Source organism: Schistocerca gregaria, unplaced genomic scaffold (genome assembly GCF_023897955.1).
Source record: "Schistocerca gregaria isolate iqSchGreg1 unplaced genomic scaffold, iqSchGreg1.2 ptg000537l, whole genome shotgun sequence".
Classification (NCBI taxonomy): Eukaryota; Metazoa; Arthropoda; class Insecta; order Orthoptera; family Acrididae; genus Schistocerca; species Schistocerca gregaria.
The window spans coordinates 984,432-1,005,203 of NW_026061934.1; positions in this window are offsets into that span (position 1 = coordinate 984,432).

Here is a 20,772-nt window from a genome sequence, read left to right on the forward strand (position 1 = left end):
AAAGTAGATCCTAAATTGATACAGTTCCTAAACATAGTAATGAAAAACGACACTTAATATCCAAACAAATTCAAGGAGACTCATTAAGTCCTTTCTGGTTCTGCCTTGCTCTGAACCCACTATCCAACATGCTAAATAATACAAATTATGGATACAATATTACTGGAACATACCCACACATGGATGATCTAAAACTACTGGCAGCAACAAATCAACAACTCAACCAATTACTAAAGATAACATAAGTATTCAGCAATTATATAAATATGGCTTTTGGAACAGACAAATGTAAGAAAAATAGCATAGACAAGGGAAAACACACTAAACAAGAAGATTACATATTGGATAACCACAGCGACTGCATAGAAGCGCTGGAATAATCAGATGCCTATAAATATCTAGGATGCAGACAAAAAATAGGAATACATAAGACAAATATTAAATTTAGGAGAGTATATTTTATGTTGTACAACTTCATGTGGTTGTCCCGTACCTCATATTGTCACATTATGACAGTTCACCTCTCCATGTAAATGGAGTGTTGCCTCGTCACTAAACACTAACTGTGGGAGAAAACAGCCATGCTCCACCTTGCCAAGAGTGAAATTACGGAACTTCACACGATGTTAGCACCCTCACGAACAGCTCGCAGTAGCTGAATTTAATATTGTTTGATGCAGAAACGTCGACGCATAGACGCCAGACGGACATCGGGGGCGTGCTGAGCTGTCGAGCTGCACGGCGAACGGATTTCTGCGGACCCCTCGTGAAACTGTGGCGGATGCGTTCGACGTCTGTATCATTCACTCGGGGACAGCCCGGCGGTTTGCCTTTATGCAAACACTCTGTTTCTCTTAACGCTAGGATGCATGGTGCCGAAAACACACGTGAATGCATATGCAGGGCCTCCAAGGCCCTGACCTAATTTAAAATTTTCCTCTTTCCACATATTCATTCTTTGGAGTTAAATTTCGTTCTGTCAAATTTTTTGTCATATCGCAAGATTCCTAAGATACAGTGACAGGATCTGGTGGGCCTGATTAACATTTCTTCTATATAAAACTCTAAGAGTGAATTTTTATTAGTTACTTTCCTTTACAAACAACATATACAAATTATTTTATTAATTCACTTATAACTTGCAGTTTACATTTTAAAACACTTATTACAACCAATTTCTTCAATTAAAACATGCTCATTATTCACAGTATTATGTGTATAGGCAATATTTTTATAAAAAGTTATTATTCATTGTTCACATAAAATTGCATCTTTCTTAGTTTTCAACATGGGACAAACAAGAAGCACAAAGAACGCCACTATGTTCCTTACAAAAGTTGGGTTTGCACTTAATGCATGTCATAGCACTTTTCCTGTGTTTCTTATATGGACAATAACTGCATCTTCTTCTTTTTCCTGAAACATGTAGTTGGTTTGGCAATATGACATCTTCGCATATCATCAACGATTTTCTTTGGAAGATTAGGGATCTGAATATGAAGTTCCATTAGAGGTCTAACCATTTCCTCTGCTAAACCTCTTAGGAACAAACGCCTTTTATTACTTCTTCCACTATGGTATGTCAGATGTTGGGCGGAAAATAAAATTTCAGTGGTCATTGCTGCGATGTCCATCATATTCATCCATAATGCAAATGGACATCTTCTCGTTCGTCTCTTGCAAGTGTAATAACGAATATTCTGGTCCATTTATCTACTCCACCCTTCGTAGAGTTATAGAAGTTTATTGCATGAGTTTCATCAATGTTTCTGTCGTATTGCATTGTGCTAGTGAGAACTATAGACTTCTTCTTTTTGGGAAGGTAACTCACCATTGTAATGACACCTATAAATGCAAACAAAGAGGAATGAATTGCTCTTGAGACTGATGGTTTCATCTCATTAGGAATTTCTGGTTTATTTTGTTTGATTGTTCCCACCACTGTAATTTGCTTCTGAAGCACACTAGTAAAGAAGTTGTCAACGGTAATATTTTTTGATGATCATTGAATGCTTTTAGCGAGATCTTTCACTACATTCAATCCAAGATTTTTCTGAATAAATTCATGGGGCTTCCTTCTCGTGTAAACAGTTCCCTCTAAAGCATATGATCACATAACAAAAATATTTTTATGCCACACTTGGCTGGTTCAGAGGGCATATACTGGGTGAAGCTGCATCTTCCACGGATTAGGACTAGCTGTTCGTCAACTTTCCAATTTCCAAATCGCTCCATTCCGACTAATGTATGTGTGGTCTTCTATACCTTTTTGTGGTGGTGCTCCATTTTCAGACTCTGATGAAGTAATATTATCGGAAGGACTGCCATCTGCCTCAATATTCACATCTGCAGGTTCATTGGCTAATTCTTCACTACTTGCATCTTCAAATATATTTCCTTCCTCGCAAGAATCATCTTCTTCAGACCACTGAGCCACAACACTTCTAGAGCTTGCAGTTTTACTTAGAAACTCATGCCTGCAAACGTCACCCACCGACGCTGTGGAGCATCAAAGTCACAGGCGCCAGCTCCGGTAAATGTATGTATATGCAAGATGATCCGTGATTGTGTTACAAACTACCTAGTATGATGGAAACAGACAAATGTATCGATTTGAGGTAAGGGCCCCTGTACCGGAAACAAACGTGTCGAAAGTTGTAAGTGAAAATCGTTATCCTGCCTCTGACAGTGGAATACGTGTACTGGTACTGTTGTTGCTAGGATTGTAGGGTAGGCAACGTTCAGAGGCGGCAGTATAGACCGAAACAAGAAAAAAAGTGCAGTAAACATGGACTCTAAACTGCATAATTCTGGAGCTGTAAGCACTTGTTCAATAGTGGAGATGGCTTTCACGCAAGCGATGATGAACAAGTGCTCATGGTTCATGATGTATGCATCTTACAGCCTATGTGTACTGCACATTGTTTTCTTCTTTCGTTCCATACCACCGCCTCTGCAAGTTTCCTGTCCTACATCCTAGCAACAACGATAACGTTACATGCTGTCAGAGGTAACAGAAAGGTTTTCTGTTATAATTTTCCGGTGCAAGGACATAATCACAAATGTACGCATTTATCCATCTGCATCATCTTAGAAAGTTTGTAACATCTTCGTGGGATCCATCTATTTTTGTAGATGCCGGTTCCTATAACTTTGACGTTCTGTAGCATCGCAAGATGACGTTTTCAGAAGTAGATTCCTATGTAAAACTTGATCAGTTAAATCGCCTGTACAGTCCCGAGTAGTGTGAAACACCCTGCATATAGAATGAATAACATCAGCCAATGGACTAGAACGCTGTCTCACTCACTTCTCACGTATTGCCTTACTTTTATGTCCTTCGACTTGTACAGCCTCTGTCTCATTTCTGGTGGAGTTCTAAGTAATGTTTCTCTCGCTATATTTTATTCCTGGTATGCAAACTGCATATTCTGGTCAACATTGTCAAAAGTTTCTGTATCTAAAGATGTTATAGATATGGGTTCTGTTCATTCCAAATGGATTTTTCTCTAGATCGGCTTCGGTAAGGTGCTCCCTTCCGCTCTAAATAGTTTGTAGCAGTATTTTCAGCAAGCAGTTATAATAGTGGTGGTTTCGCTGATCACGATTTGCCTTATGTAGCATTGGTGCTATTACGCTTCTCGTTTAGTGTGAGGATTTAGCGGGTATCTCAGCTGGCGTACTCGTTCAGGAGTGGAGCAGCAAATCCCGGCAGAGTGAGTCGTCGCCAGCTCCGCTAGAGCCGTCTGGTAGCGAAGCCCTGCGCTACAGACAACTGACTGTGTGAGGGACCAGTAGCGACACCTAGCAGCGATGTGGTGAAAAGGAAATAGTATTGGTAAAAGTTTATCCACGCCTTTTAGCATTTAGAATGGAGATATGGCACGGAATTTAATAGCAAAAGAAAACAGCTATAGTAGCAGTCTCTCTCTCGCAATGCAACAATAGTACAACAACAATAGACCAACTGAATCTGTAGAGGTAGTAATAAAATTTCTTTTCTGACCTGCAAGATACTTTTATATAAAGCTGAGCCTGAGAGGTTGTCATGAAACTACCAACAGAAATATTATATGAGACATGTAGACCAGTCAGTAAAATTCGTTTTTTTAAATGTTAACTGTTTAATTTAGCATTCAGCTGACATAAGACCAGGAGAATTATCCTGTATCATACAAACAAAGAGTTTATCTCATTAGTGACCTGTATCCTATCTTAATCTCATTTAGACACTTGAATAATTTGAAAAAAAGGCCTGTGTTCGTTTTGAAACTACAATTGCTGACAATATACACTTATAAATGGCACTGAGTGTGAACGGTTACGAAACAATTTCTGATACAGAATTTATTTATTATCGTATAATCAATCAGGATAATAAAAAGAAAAGGCAGACTGAGACACCTGAAAATATCTTGTGTGATGGTATTGATATAATATTTTGCATTTCTTTGACATTGAGATAATTTATTCAGTATTATAGCCAAACTTACTTTCATAATTACCTACAAGAAAATGAAAGCTGTTTTGGTATTTATCTTAGCAGCATTTAGCACAAAAAGGAAAACAAAACTTATTAGTTTTTTTAGTGAGGATTTCATTTCATTGTTGCAATCCTACAAATGTTCATGATACTATGCAGTTTCTTGCGACAGTGAGATGTCTTATGTAGAAAGTACCTGGAAAATATATGTAGATGTGGTCTGGTGAAGAAAGTGTGCGTATTGAAATTTAAAATAAGTGATTGCAGCAGCATAATGAGGTATATTTTGTAGTGTGGGAGTGAGCTCCACGTGGGATCCGAAGCACGGACCCCACGGGGGTGCCCGGCATGCGCCACATGCCAGGGCAGAGGTGGAGGCTAGTGTTCGGAAATCTGAAAATTCCAGCGCCGGCCGGGGATTGAACCCCGGCCCGGCTGGGGCGAATAGCCCCAGCCGAGGCGCTGGAACGTTCCAGACCCCCTTACCACTAGACCACCGGGGACCCCGGCCGTTTCCTGCTCTGAACTCGGTCTGGTAGTCCTGTCACACTTCCTGTTGTCGGCTGTGTTTACATTGGACGCTGAGTGGCATAGTGTAGCCGGCAACATTAGAACGCTGTGAGGGGGAAGTGTTTACCTCCGACTAGTAGCTGTCCCCCCTACCCAGGTGAAGTAGCTTTACAGTTACCAAAGACAATTGAAATCAGCCTTTGCGACTGTATGCAGTCGACGGTTGTTAATCGTTTGTTTCAACCTGTTCCCAAATGCCTCGAGAAAACCGAAGTAACTTCTTCACTAATCGAGGCGACTGTCATATGAAAACGACCCGCAGACATTCTATAATTACAAGTCAACGCCTAGCTTACACCAGATAATTCTGTCTGTTTCATCAGTTGTTTTAACAGTGCACTAAATACCACAGCATATTGTTAATCCGTTGCAAATAAATTTCTGTGTGTGCAGTTCAGGTCTGGGCCGTAGAGTTTTCGTGAAAACGTCGGGATAAAATCGTAACATGTGTTTCATATTAATATGAAATTTAGTTAACAATATCTTTATTACAGTGGTCACACTCACAATTTTGGACTTTTCAGTGGCTGGGGTACGATATAGCCTTTGAGTACGTTATCGCGTTTCGCAATTTCTTCCTTTTTTTCCGACTCTGAGGGAGCTGTCACCTTCTCTCAGCGCTGCCCTATTTAGGCTTCTGGGAGGGCTTTTCTCACGTTTTCTGTAATTTAGAGCATATTTACAAGTCCTGAGACGAACTCTTCCTATGTGTCGTAGGTTTAAACTCAATATAGATTTTCGTTTATATTCCAGCGAATATTTTTATTTTCTGTTACTCCTAGCGGCGCTCCCTAAGCTGTTCATCGCAATGACACACAAATGAGAATCCTAGCTAACAGCTTCACCAGTTTATAATTTTACATAAAGATGATTCCTAACAATGACCCGCATATGCCAATACAGGCAATAAGTGACAACCACGTGGACTTAACCTTTGTTTGCGCACTGTCAGTCTCGTAATTAATAGTGATTCAAATCTGACGCCATTTTGTCACACAAGGAACTTCGACCACGGAGAAAGTAGACGTTTTTCACTTTAGGATATTTTCCAGGAAGTTTCTGACATTCGTAAAACAGAAACGAGTTTCGACGCTGTGGAATGCAACGAGAAGTAGCAGGTAACGAATTGTTTCGGGATTCCACCATCCAAGCTGCAAACGATCATCGAGCGGAAAGATAATGTTGCACATAAGTATTAAAAAGCGGGAGCAAGCAGACCGGGCGAGGCGAAAGTTTATAGTATTGCCTTACTCAATGCAGGGTACAAAAGGTATTTGTCGGAACGCTAAGACATTTACGGTTAGTCTGGGAACAGAAGTCTCAGATACAAATAAGGAGTGACACGCTAGCTCCAAAGACATAAGGTTCTTTATGAGAAACTTAATTGACAAAAAGCAACCATTCGTGACAGTTGGTTCAGCATTGAAAAATGAATGAAGCTGAATTTATGTATTTTCGAACATTTGTGTGTACCTTCCGTTTCAAATACTAAAGCAAAAAAACATGTAAGAAAACTGGAAATACGTTAGTAAAAAAAAATCTAAATTTTATTTCGATTTTTCCTGATTTCATCTAGAGTAAAGTCGAGTTAATTATTCGAACTTCGAATTGTGCAGACTCGATTGTAACGGTCATTTGCGCTTCGAATTTTCTAGAGTCAGGAGTAATGTCTAAAAAGTAAAAGCAAATCTTTTCGTACTACTATCCACGTTGCAGTGGATGCTGGTTTGGTTGTCCTTTTTAGTATATCAGTATGATCATAGAGTCATAATCAACGTACACAACGCTGTTACGGTATAAAAGTACTTTGGTAAAAATAAAAGTCGCGTAAGAATGCGCTTTTGCCATGCATCCCAACTCCCTAAATCCGCCATCAGGCAAAAGAAAGTGAATACTCTTTCCTTTGCTTTCACCCTTCATCAATGACAATTGATAATGACTTGGCAGCAGAGACCTGTTTAGCTTGAGTGAGTGCTTAAACGGAAGGCATTGACGAATAAAAATACAAAACAGATATATACGTAACGTCAGGTAACCATGAAGAAAAGCAGACTTGGTTTATTTTACCATATAAGTTAATTCTTTTAAAACATCGTAAGTAGAATTAACAATTTCGGTCGCTTTCAACATCTAGGAATGTTCTTTATAATAGATAAGTTTCTGATATTTACTTATAGCATTCTTGTGTCTTTTCCCCTTGCATTTGGAGTTGTCTTCTCTGACTGCAGATTTTTGAGCAGCAGTGATGTCGTTATCCTACATTTATGTTGGTCTGCAGCGCTGAGGTTGATCCCTCACCTGTGGTCGAGTGAGAGATCATTCCAAAGTATGGCAGGCAGCGAAAGACTTTGCGAGGGGCCGATCGTAGGGCCTCCAGAGGAACCTTCTTGGAACGCAAATTCGTGGTGCTCACAGAAGGTGAGTTTGCTGGTGGTTCGGAACTCCAATAATAGGCGCGTAATTGGGCCCCCTTAGTAACATGGCTGCAGAGGTGTGGAAGGATGGCAGTGTGCACAAGGTGGGGGAGTCAGTCCTGATTTCTAAAGAGTGCTTCCGGATGCCATGAAGAGCACAGGGTGCACCCAACTGCAGGTGGTGGCCCCAGTCGGTGCCAATGGCTTGTGTCGCTTTGGATTGGAGGAGATTCTCTCTCCTTTTGTTTAGCGGATATGGTTAAGCGAGTTTAAGGCGGAGCTCATAATCTGCACCATCATCGACAGAACCGACTGTGGTCCTTCGGTGCAGAGCCGAGTGGAAGGTATGAATCATAGGCTCAGGCGGTTATGTGACTGTGTAGGCCTCAGATTCCTTGACTTGAGCCATAGTGTGGTGGGTTTCCGGATTCCGCTTAATAGGTCAGGAGTCCACTACACGGGTAGTGGGGGCGGCTGGGGTGCATTTTTAGGTTAGAGGGTCTCAGGAAAACATAGAAATGGCGTCTGTCTAAAAGGGGGCAGGTAACACACAGTAAGGTGGTTGTAGAAACGATCAGTGTTGTAAATTATCGTAGCTGTGTTGGGAAAGAACCAGAGCTCCAGGCCCTAATAGAAAGCACTGAAGCTCAAACAGTTATAGGTACGGAAACCTGGCTAAAGCCGGAAATATGTTAAGCCGAAATTTTTTCAAACGACCTAACAACGTTCAGAAGGGATAGATTAAACATAGTTGGTGCTGGAGTATTTATTGCTGTCAGAAGTAGTTTACCTTGTAGTGAAACTGAAGTAGATAGTTCCTGCGAAATAGTTTGGGTAGAGGCTGTACTTGTCAATCGGACTAAACTGGATCGTTTTACCGACCCCGACTGAGAGGATATAGTTGCTGAACAGTTCAAAGAAAACGTGAGTCTCATTCCAAATCGGTACCCCACTTCCACAATTATAGTCGGTGTTGATTTCGATCTATCCTCGATATGCTGGAAAATTTATACCTTTAAACGCGGCGGTACGCATAAAACGTCAGCCGAAATTGTACTGAATGCTTTCTAAAAAAATTATTTTGAACAATTAGTTCGTGAGCCCACTCGAAGCATAAATGGTTACGAAAGCGTACTTGACCTCATAGCAGCAAATATTCCTGGATGAATAGGTAGTATCATGACGAATACAGGGATTAGCGACCACAAGTCAGTTGCCCGTACACTGAATAGTGTAACACCTACAACCATCAAAAAGAAACTTAAAGTACATCTGTTTAAAAAAAAGCTGACAATGCTCTTAACGATTTTTAAGGAAACAGCCTCCACTCCTTCCGATCTGATCATGTAAGCGTAGAAAAGATGTGGAATGATTTCAGAGAAATAGTATCGATTGCAATTGAGAGATATATATACCACATAGATTAATAAGTGATGGTACTGATCCCCCATGGACAAAACGGGTGAAATCGCTGTTGCAGAAGTAACGAAAAAGCATGCCAAAACTAAAAGAATCCAAAATCCGCAAGACTAGCAATGTTTTGCAGAAGTTCTAAATATAGCGGTTACTACAGCGAGATGCTCTTGATAATTTCCGCAACAAAACTCTGTTTCGAAATCTGGCGAAAAACCCAAAGAGATTCTGGTCATGCATGAAGTACACCAGTGTCAAGACGCCATCAGTACCTTCACTGCGCGAAAGTAACGGTGGAGTCACTGATGGCAGTGCTACTAAAGTAGAGTTAAGAAACGTGGTTTTCCGAAACTCCTTCAGCAAAGAATACGAAGCAAGTATTCCCGAAGCCCAGTCAACAGAAAGTGCCAAAATGAGAAGCATATATCCTCGGTGTAGCAAAGCAGCTTAAATCACTTATTAAAGGCAAGGTTTCCGTTCCAGATTGTATACCAGTCAATTTCCTCTGAGTGTGCTGATACAATAGCTCCATGTTTAGTAATTATATACAACCGCTCACAGAAAGATCCGTACCTAAAGACTGGAAAATTGCTCAGGTCACACCAATTTCTTAAAGTACTACCTTTTGTGATGTTTAACAAAACTGTTGGCAAGCGTACTTGTTATACAAATGGGCACGGCAAAGGCTTAAGGTCGTAAAAAAAATTTCAGCGTTAAACTGGAAATAGTTGTAGGAGAGTATCAGAAGTAATAACCTAATGACATCTTTAATTTCTTGTACATTAGGTTTTTGTGTTGGAGAAGATTCTCATCAGTAATTTTAATAGTCTCATAAATGTGAATGTTAGCAAGTAAATTAACTACGTTAAAGGATACGGAATTACCATCATCAGAAATGGAAAAGTTTTTAATTTTAGCTGTTAGTTAAAGGGAATTTTTGACAGTGTAGTTTTCTGCAAAGACATAATACTCTTTAAATGGTGTACGAGATTTTTTGCCGATTTCGTAGAAGCGCCGTCTGTATAGTTAACACTGTGGACAGGAAGCGAAGGCGGCGTGCAGTCGGAGTCGATGCTGGGCACCAATTGTCGGCTACGACGGGACTGCCCGGGAGGCACACTTACACTCCAGTGGCCGCACGAGTCACGGTGGATGCAGCGAAAGGTCCGCAGCAGCAGTGATACTGTCGCGGTTGTGTGCACCACTTGTTCTAGTGTCTCGTGTGCACCAAGGACCTCTGCAGACCGAGTTGCAACTTTCTTAGCTCGCTGGACTGTGCAGTTGCTAATTTACAGGGGCTGTGCCCGATGCAGCCCGCCTGGCAGTAGTGTGTTGCAGCGTGGCGTCAGCGCCTGACAGCTTCCCCAACTGGACGAATGAACTGGCGGTAAAAAAAAGTCACAACTACTTTCGTTTTCTGACAAAGGCTATAGCCAAAAATTTAGTTATAGAGTTTGATGGTCTTTTCTATGTGCCTGAGCGATCATCCTTACGGTGAGTTGCTGACTACTCTCAGAGTATTTGCTCGAGTTACCCGTTGCGTGTGTTATCGCCGCGGTCTCATTTCACCGACGTGGTGACTGTGACATGTGAATGGCTGGCCACATGAATGGACTTTCGTGGCGGGCCTAAATTGCAGGCCATTTCTGTGGGTCTCTCTAACGGATCGGGCCTGCCGATCCAAAGCCCATAGTTTGCCACTAATGTGCGGGTACTACCATGGACCTAGGACTGTGGTGCCCCTCCTCGGCCCCAGGCGATGTATTTCGGGAATCGTGACTGTCTCACAGCAAGTACATTGTACAGTGCGGCGTTTGATACAAAATTTATTTATTATAGTATATTTTGGCACTTCGAAAGTAGTTTATATATTTGAAAGAATGGACGATAAGAAAAAAAAACTGTGGCAATCGCAGGCAGTTTGTACACTATGAAGTCATGTATTTATTGAAAGAAAAAAAAAATCACACAATACCTGTAGATAATAGACATAACTCAGTGAGTAATAACCAACAATTACGAACATAGAAGCATAATTTTATTAGCAGTCACCTACAGTGTTGGTTGACACACCTCTTCCCCACCTTGTATATTTATTTCGAGAGGCCTACTTTTTTCTGAGATTATTTTAAATACCATCACTGCTTTCAGGAATGTGTCTCGCAACTCCAAGAAAATGCATATTTTCGTCACCAAATAGGTTTCGCTTTATGAAAATAAAATCAGTGATCTTAATTAAACATATCTACCATTGGGCTTCCTTTCTCCATCTACAAGCAGTTCATTACACAACATTTTGATGTTAGTACTTAAGATTTTTGTTCACACGTTCAGAAACACAGAGGTCATTACTTTTTTTTTTTACAATTTAGGTCTTTCACTTGGGGGAAAGTTGTGGCAACCCTGTAATAGGTTTCAATTTTCAGTCTCATTGCAGCATTGTTATTTAAGACAAGGCATAAGAATGTAATGGGTTTGAATCATTGCATGTCAGTCATCCATGAACTGCCAAATCTTACACGTCATTAAGACACATTTTCAAAAGAGAAAAAAGGTACATTGCATAATATACAAAAAAAAAAAAAACGAAAAAATGGACTCGCTCGGTGAGGATGTTATACAAACTTAATTATGTATGTAGACAGTTCATACGTTCCGGGAATAGAGAATCTCGACTATTTTCACCCGTTATCGACATTGATCCTGGCAAGATACCGATCCCACGGATTAAAAGATTTTCGAGAATGTTTTCATTTTAATAGTATAAATGTGACGAAGTCATGCAGGAAGCAGGCGACCAGTATTATTATTTTAATAATGAACAGCCTCTGTTGCACCGCTTACCTAGACTTTACCCAGGTTTCAGTAGGGATAACTCAACCTTCTTCAGAATAACAGTGTTTACTGTGTGTTCATAGTAGAGATCCAGTACAGCACTCGTGGCTGCCGTATCGCGGTCGCGAAGTGGGGCCGAGGCAGTGCCAGATAAGTTTTACAGTCTGGCGATAGTTTATGAATTAGTAGTATTAACTTGGCGATGTCCACTATGGACAGACAGTAGATATGTTATTGTGAAGAAGGTTGGGTTATCCCGACTGAAACACAGGTAAATTCTAGATAAACGGTGCAACTGAGACTGTTCATTATTAAAATTAATGTTTATACAGTTGGTGACAGGACCGCGAAATGTTGAAGATATTTAAGTATTACTGTTATTAGAGTAATTAGAAGTTTTGCATTGAGGCTAACTGCGTCTATTCTGCGAAATTTTGCTTCACATGCAACTTTGAACGACATATGCACATGCAGTAATCGCATATGGATATCTGATGACGGCTACATTCCGAAACACAATACTGCCATTCCTTGCGCGATATTTGACGTTTAGTATTGGGACCCAGTCAACATGAACGCAGAACTACTGATGTTGTAATTTGAAGTTCGATGTTGGATAACAATTTCCGTGTGATATAATAACAAATTGCCACTTTTCGGATTTTTTCTTTACGTGTACTGTAAAACCTTGCTCCTTGCTAATTTTCATTAGTGTAGGTCAACAGAAAGTGCCCTCTAGGTCTGTATATTTTACACCGTGAAGGGAACACGACCTCTGTATGTGAAAAAAATTTCAACTTGATACATCTCCCCGTTCCCGAAGCAAAGGATCTGCAACAGACAGACGAAAACAAGGGTAAAAGATTAAGTGGTATATTTAGCCAAAAACATGGCACACTGCACTTAAAAATACAAAAAAGAAAGGCACCGAGATTCGAACTCGCGACTTCTACTGTTCCTGCACGCTCATTATCGCTAGACTACCAAGCCCGACATTTGCTTTTTTATGCTTATGGGGGGGGGGGAGGATTTATTTTAATTGGTTGTGATGCCCAGATAACATACACGTAAACGCGATCCTGTTGCCAGTTACAGAGCAGTAAAACGCCCAACTCACATCAGTATATTGCTTTATTTGTATCAGATATTCGAGCACAATTTCCATCTGTACTTGTGTAAACTTTTAAGAAGCGAATCGCCATAACTACGCTTACGTCTTTGGTCACGAGATATTTTTTGTACGCCTACTGTCAAACTCTGTATTACCTTTTGCGTCGGTAATCACGTGCTGATTACCAAGTAGCAGCCGACAGTTAATAAATGTTTTACTTTTTATCAGCGCACCTTGTATTCACGCATACGACTGTGTACAGTTCTCAGAGATTATCAGCATTAACTTCCAAGCTATCCACAAGGAATCAAGAGTGGCATTAGAGCCACCCTGAAGTCTAGGCTGGTCTTCACGGTGGCACGAAATCTTGGTCAAGCAGAAAATTTATAATTCTGAACTCAGGCGTAACGAGTTACCTCAGACTGAATGAGCTCCCCCCTGCTAAGCAGCATTGATTCCGAAAACATCGACTACGTGCAACCCGACTTGAACGACAGTCTGAAAACCAGAGATCAAGGCAGACAGGGGAAAACGGTGTTTACTGATTTCCGAAACGCATTTCACTCACCAGGACAACTGTGCTTTTTAAGTGAATTGGGTTTTGCATGATCTATATTCTCGAAATTCATGCTGGCTCGCGTTGAGGTCGTTCTGTTTGACCTCAGGATATGTTCTAAGGTACTACAGCAAATCGATAGCGAAAAATAAAACTGTGCAGTTAAACAGGCGAAAAAATGCCGTACCCTATTACCGTGATGCCAAAGAGTCGCAGTTGTAACAGCTGAAATCATACAAATACATTGTTGCAACACTTAATAGGTACAAGAAATGTCACGACCACAATAGTCTGAGTTGTAGGTAAAGCAGCAAAACAGTGCAGCTGACAATCCCCGCGAATTTCCGCTAGCCCCTTGTAACTCAGGGCAGGCTGCTGCTTCTTGTGGTCGAACAGCCAACCCCTTACTGCATTCCACGGTTACGCCGATGGCGAAGGCTGTGGTACTGAGATGAGAAGAATTTAGTGCACGAAGGCTGAGGGCTTACACATCCACACTATGTTCGTTTAGGACTTAAGCTCACGTTCTCTAAACACTTCCATAGTGGAAAATGATGAAAGGTTTCTGTTCCAGTAGTGTGCTGCAGCGTTGGCTCTTGCTATACCGTGCCCAGTTGGCTGTGTTTTGCCTTGCAATGCATAACACACTCATCCACTCGCCACTTTTATTTATCATCATCCCAATGAACCATGAACCATGGACCTTGCCGTTGGTGGGGAGGCTTGCTTGTCTCAGTGATACAGATAGACGTACCATAGGGCAACCAAAACGGAGGAGTATCTGTTGAGAGGCCAGACAAAGGTGTGATTCCTAAAGAGGGGCAGCAGCCTTTTTAGTAGTTGCAGGGCAACATTATGGATGATTGACTGATCTGCCCTTGTAACACGAACCGAAACGGCCCTGCTGTGCTGGTACTGCGAATGGCTGAAAGCGAGGGGAAACTATGGCAGAAATTTTTCCCGAGGGCATGCACATTTACTGTATGGTTAAATGATGATGGCGTCCTTTTCGGTAAAACATTTCGGGGGTAAAATAATCCCCCATTCGGATCTCTGGGCGAGCTCTACTCAGTAGGATGTCGTTATCAGGAGAAAGAAAACTGACGTTCTACGGAACGGAGCGTGGAATTTCAGATCCCTTAATCGGGCAGGTAGGTTAGAAAATTTAAAAAGGGAAATGGATAAGTTAAAGTAAGATATAGCGGGAATTGGTGAAGTTCGGTGGCAGGAGGAACAAGACTTTTGGTCAGGTGACTACAGGGTTATAAACACAAAATCAATGAGGGGTAACCAGGAGTAGGTTAAATAATGAATAAAAAAAATAGGAGTGTGGGTAAGCTACTACAAACAGCATAGTAAACGCATTATTGTGGCCAAGGTAGACACGAAGCCCACGCCTACCACAGTAGTAGAACTTTATATGCCAACTAGCTCTGCAGATGACGAAGAAATGTATGATGAAGTAAAAGAAATTATTCAGATAGTGAAAGGAGACGAAAATTTAATAGTCATTGGTGACTGCAATTCGGTAGCAGGAAAAGGGAAATAAGGAAACGTGGTAGGTGAATATGGATTGGGGGGGGGGGGGGGGGGGGGGGGAAGAAATGAAAGAGGAAGCCATCTGGTAGAATTTTGCACGGATCATAACTTAGCTATGATTAACACTGGGTTCAAGAATCATGAAAGAAGGTTGTATATGTGGAAGAGACCTGGAGATACTGCAATATTTCACATTATATAATGGTAAGACAGAGATTTAGGAAACAGGTTTTAAATTGTAAGACATTTCCAGGGGCAAATGTGGACTCTGGCCACAATCTATTGGTTATGACCTGTAGAAACTGCAAAAAGGTGGGAATTTAAGGAGATGGGACCTGGATAAACTGAAAGAACCAGTGGTTGTACAGAGCTTCAAGGAGACCGTAAGGGAACAAATGACAGGAATGGGGGAAAGTAATACAGTAGAAGAAGAATGGGTAGCTTTGAGAAACGAAGTAGTGAAGGCAGCAGAGGATAAAGTAGGAAAAAAGATGAGGGCTGCTAGAAATCCTTGGGTAACAGAAGAGTTATTGAACCTAACTGATGAAAGGAGAAAATATAAAAATGCAGTAAATGAAGAAGGCAAAAAGGTATACAAATGTCTCAAAAATGAGATCGACAGGATGTGCAAAATGGCTAAGCAGAGATGGGTAGAGGACAAATGTAAGGATGTAGAGGCTTGTCTCACCAGGGGTAATATAGATACTGCCTACAGCAAAATTAAAGAGAACCACTTGTATGAATATCAAGAGCTCAGATGGAAACTCAGTTCTAAGCAAAGAAGAGAAAGCTGAAAGTTGGAAGGAGTATATAGAGGGTCTATACAAGGGTGATGTACTTGAGGACAATATTGTGGAAATGGAAGAGGATGTAGATGAAGATGAAATGGGAGATATGATACTGCATGAAGAGTTTGACAGAGCAGTGAAAGACCTGAGTCGAGAACCTTCCATTAGAACTACTGACAGCCTTGGGAGAGCCAGTCCTGACAAAACTCTACCATCTGGTGAGCAAGGTGTATGAGACAGGCGAAATACCCTCAGACCTCAAGAAGAGTATAATAATTCCAATCCCAAAGAGAGCAAGCGTTGACAGATGAGAAAATTACCAAACTATAAGTTTAATAAGTCACAGCTGCAAAGTACTAACGCAAATTCTTTACAGATGAATGGAAAAACTAGAAGCCAACCTCGGGGAAGATCAGTTTGGATTCCGTAGAAATATTGGAACACATGAGGCAATACTGACCCTACGACTTACCTTATAAAGTAGATTAAGGAAAGGCAAACCTACGTTTCTAACATTTGTAGACTTAGAGAAAGCTTTTGACAATGTTGACTGGAATACTTGCTTTCAAATTCTAAAGGTGGCAGGGGTAAAATACAGGGAGCGAAAGGCTATTTACAATTTGTACAGAAACAAGATGGCAGTTATAAGAGTCAAGGGACATGAAAGGGAAGCAGTGGTTGGGAAGGGAATGAGACAGGATTGTAGCCTCTCCCCGATGTTATTCAGTCTGTATATTGTGCAAGCAGTAAAAGAAAAGTTCGGAGTAGGTATTAAAATCCACGGAGAAGAAATAAAAACTTTGAGGTTCACCAGTGACGTGGTAATTCTGTCAGAGACAGCAAAGGACCTAGAAGAGCAGTTGAACGGAATGAATAGTGTCTTGAAAGGAGGATATAAGGTGAACATCAACAAAAGCAAAACAAGGATAATGGAATGTAGTCGAATTAAGTCAGGTGATACTGAGGGAATTATATTAGGAAATGAGACACTTAAAGTAGTAAATGAGTTTTGCTATTTGGGGAGCAAAATAACTGATGAGAAGTAGAGAGGATATAAAATGTAGACTGGCAAGGAAAGCATTTCTGAAGAAGAGAAATTTGTTCACATCGAGTATAGATTTATGTGTCAGGAAGTCATTTCTGAAAGTATTTGTATGGAGTGTAGCCTGGTATGGAAGTGAAACATGGACAATAAGAGAATAGAAGCTTTCGAAATGTGGTGCTACAGAAGAATGCTGAAGATTAGATGGGTAGATCATATAACTAATGAGGAGGTATTGGATACGATTCGGGAGAAGGCGAGTTTGTGGCACAACTTGAGTAGAAGAAGGGATAGGTTGGTAGGACATGTTCTCAGACATCACCAATTTAGTATTGGAGGGCAGCAGGGAAGGTAAAAACGTAGAGGAAGACCAAGAGAGGAATACAGTAAACAGATTCAGAAGGATGTAGGTTGCAGTAGGTACTGGGAGAGGAAGCAGCTTGCACAGGATAGAGCAGCATGGAGAGCTGCATCAAACCAGTATCAGGACTTAAGACCACAACATCCCAATGATCAAATTTGTGCTGTATTCATATTAATTTATCTCATTTTTATTACAATATACAACAAATAACTGTTTTTATGACACAAGAAATTATGTGCTGGACAGACCTATTCCTTGAAGTTGTGATTTCATTTGCCACATCATATATTTTTCTACAGTTGAGCAGAGCTATTCACTTATACTTTAGTGACATTTTTTAAGCATGTGGTTATTGATCTTCTTATGGGCTTGCCAGACACATTCACTGATGAAATTTTGTTCATCACATGAAATTAAATCCTTATACATTTGTGCACAGCTATTCACTTATGCTGTAATAACATTTGTCAAGCATGTGGTTCTTTATAAGAGTTTTAAATTTATCCTAATTTTCCAGCTCTTTGATATGTTTTGGTAGTGCATTAAAAATTTTGATTCCTTGATTACATACATGTTTCTGACTTTGGGTCCTTATTACAGCCTGTAAGTGGAGATCTTTACATTGCCGTGTATGGTAACCTGTATTGGTTTTTCATTTTGTCGCGATTTTGTTTGATCACCGACAGACATTTCAGAATGTATAATGATGGAATTGCAAAAATTTCCAATGCTTTAAAAAGTGGCCTAGAACGTGTTTGATGTGGGCTCTGGGTCATTATCTGAATAGGGTGTTTTTGTAATTTGAAAATCTCATTTAAACAACAATTTGTTTTTCCTCAAGGATACTATCCCATAGGCCTCAATTGACTGGAAATAGCCAAAATATACTAATCTGGTACAGTCATTACTACAAACTCTTGAAATTATTCCAAGTACAAAACATGCTGAATTGGGTTTTAGTGCTAAGCTCACCACATGGTCCTTCCAGTTTATCTTCTCATCAATGTGCATACCCAGGAATTTTGCTCAGGGTGTATTGTCTGTGGATCCTCACATGAGAAACCTAGAACACCTGGACTTGGCAATGAAATCGTAATGGCTCCACACCCCTGTTAATACAGAACCTCACAGCCACATGGGGGAGCCCAGTTTGATACGGGATTTTTGTGTCCTTGGAAAGTGGGCATTGTGTTGTTCTTGTCATCAACAAGCATGTCTCAAAAGCAGCATAAAATGAAAAGAATTGCAGTAGGCAACTGATCGAGCCTGGATGGGGTCTGCCAGTCATTAATGCCATATGATCATTTCCATGAATCTCCTCCTGCATGTCTCGCAACGGTGTGCACTGCAAAAAGAGGTTATTCGAGGTCTTGACGGGTAGTCACATTAACATGTCTGCTGGACAGTGTATTTTCAGAAGAAATGAAGGTAACAAACTAAATAAATCATAATTACACTATTACTTTGCAGTGAGCCACAGGAGACCAAGATCCATTGTACCAAAATACTCATAAAACATCTTTGAACCACCAATTGAATTTTATCAGTGGAGTTCATCTCACCCTTTATGTAGGAGAAAGTAAAAAAACCTCCATAGACAATTTCAGAGGAGCCTCATATCTGATAGTACACTGATAAGATATCTTTTTTCGGTTGCTACTTTGGACTTCTGATCACTGTATGTTTCTGAGGAAAGGCCATAATGTTCAGACTTTGGTGACCAAGGTAGACAAAAGCTTTTAAATTTTGAAATAGTATCCTTGTTTGTTTATAGCCCAACACATTTAGCATATTTGGTCACTGTTCCTCTTTGGTACGTTTCCCTTTCTAATGCTCTAGGTGGAATGAAGTGGTCATATGGACATTGATACCTGGGAGTCACTTGCTGGGTAAGTTTCGCTGACAAGTTGCAGGTCTTTTCTGTTGACACCACAGTGGGTGACTTTCATGCTGGCGATGATGAATCAATAATAAGGACAACATATCACCCACTCCCTGAGCAGAGAGAAGGTGTGACATGACTGGAAATGAACTGCATGGCAGTCAGATATGCTGACCACTCAGTGAAGTGGGTCGATAGATGCTACTCAACGTTATTTGCCTCCCTTCATCACATATTTTATAATGTGCCTTTTACATGCTCTTTCCTCAACCCTCCTCGTATGGGATTATTCTCTCCCAAATGCTTGTCTACAAGGAATGTTGTACCACACAATGTGGCCACATTAAGGTCCTAACTCGTAGTTAGTCATCGAGATGAACATTGTAAGTTGCCATTGACAGTCAGTCTCAAACACAACAGGAATCACTGCAGACCCATGTCTACTAGTTTTCAACCAAATAATGTGATGGCAAGTTGCATGTAGTGGGACCCTTGCAGAAGACTATTGAGGCATAAAAATGTATATGTTGTCAGTGCAGCAAACACCACATAAACTGGACAGCAGGTGACTTGAAATGTGTGGTGGTTTAGCCTCTTTCTGAGAACATATCAAGGGCTCTGACAGCACAATAAGGTTTTTAACCTGCAATGGGCAGAGGATAAACAGAGTGTCTCAAAAGTTACAGAACACTTATGTTGTGTAACAGCATGCAAACAAATTAGACCTAAGGTATTGTCACAAAGTTTTATGCAGTTTAATCAATTTCAACATGTGTGCACCAGTGGTGGTGGGCACAATTTCCAGTCTGTTATCAGGATCGATCCACATTCAGCACATTATATCTGCATCACCTGTGGCAAGGACAGAAATGATTTTGTTCATTAAATTTTTGATGTGGTTGACAGCTGCTTGTTAGACTCTGTCCTTGGTATGTGCTCACAGAAACAAGCCCACGTTTCTAATGCCTGTTGGCCTAGAACACCAGGGAATAGGACCACCCCTGCCATTTCAGCATACCTCGTAACACCTGGTCCGCAACATCTGCCACAGTGCACCATATTGCTGGAAAAAGACTGTGTCTCGGGAGTCAGCCAGTCATAGTAACAGCCTGAGCATATCAAGGTAAGAGGTTTTTTTTCTGAGGATAAAATGGTCCCAGAATACCATCAACCACCAAACAACAGAACACATTCCCTGCCATGTACCTCTTCCATCACAGTATGTGGATTGATAACATATCATTATCTTCTCACAGAGTATATATACTCTGAATTGCCAACAAAACTGGCTTAGGCATGCGTATTCAAATACAGGGATTTGTAAACATACAGATTATGGCACTGCAGTCGGCAATGCCTATATAAGACAACATTTTTCTGGCACAGATGCTAGATTGCTTAGTGCTGCTACAATGGCAGCTTATCAAGATTTATGTGAATTTGAATGTGGTGTTATAGTTGGCATATGAGCAATGGGACAAAGCATCCCCAACGTAAGAATGAAGTGGTTATTTTCACGAGCATTCAGTGAATATCCGGAATCTAGTAAAACATAAGATCTCCGACATTGTTGCAGCCGAAGAAAGATCCTGCAAAAACAGGACCAACAACTGAAGAGAATCATTCAAAGTGACAGAAGTGCAACCCTTCTGCATATTTCAATGCTGGGCCATGGACAAGTGTCAGAGTGTGAACCATCACCGATATGAACTTTTGTAGCGGAAGGTCCACTTGTGTACCCTTGATGACTGAACGACACAAAGCTTTATGCCTCA